This window comes from Cebus imitator, unplaced genomic scaffold (genome assembly GCF_001604975.1).
Source record: "Cebus imitator isolate Cc_AM_T3 unplaced genomic scaffold, Cebus_imitator-1.0 Scaffold32, whole genome shotgun sequence".
Lineage (NCBI taxonomy): Eukaryota > Metazoa > Chordata > Mammalia > Primates > Cebidae > Cebus > Cebus imitator.
In genome coordinates this window covers 8,516,202-8,516,971 of record NW_016107347.1, presented here as the reverse complement: position 1 = coordinate 8,516,971, position 770 = coordinate 8,516,202, and positions in this window count along the sequence as shown.

Below are 770 nucleotides of genomic sequence, written 5' to 3'. Positions count from 1 at the left end.
GCCACTACACTCCAGCCTGGGTGACAGAGCAAGAACCTGTCTCAAAACAAACAAGCAAAACCCAGTGAGGATCTGCAATCTTATCTCATTTATTCCTCAGTGTATCTCTGCTTAGTATCAGTCAAGCAGACTGATCTTTTCTTGAATGAAAGATTGGAGTGAGAGCCTGGAGATATGAGTATTCCTCAAGACAATCTCACAGAGAAAAATTAAAGAGAAATTCTTAGGGATGGCTTAACCATTTAGAAAGAAGATGAAAAGTACACATATTAGAAGGAGGAAAGAAAAGGACCTCAGTGTAGTTTAATCAAAGACATATAATACACTGCGTGTAAACAAATCATTCAAACCCTGAGTATCTTTGATTCAGCCTTAAGTTATGTTAACATTATTTTGTTTGTTCATGTGGTTTGTTTTGTTTTAAGCAGGAATGTTGAGAGAAACAGGAAGTTGTACTTTTGAGCATGCAAAGCAGAAAATGTACAGCTACTTTGTTTCCATACAATAGACCTGAGAATTTATACATGCTAGCTACAAAATATAAGTGAAATCTATACTTATTCTGCATTTTGTCATCACAAAATTGAGTTTCTGTCTAATTCTGTGACTAAGTTTAGAGTTTTTTTCTAAACTTCAGAAGTCTGTCTTACTAGCTTTAAGGATTTTTATTTTTAATCTTGATGTTATAAATATTTGTTTTGGAAACCCCATGGCTAAAATACTTAATGGTGAAAAGTTAAAATTGTTTTTTCTCTTTTTTTTTTTTTTTT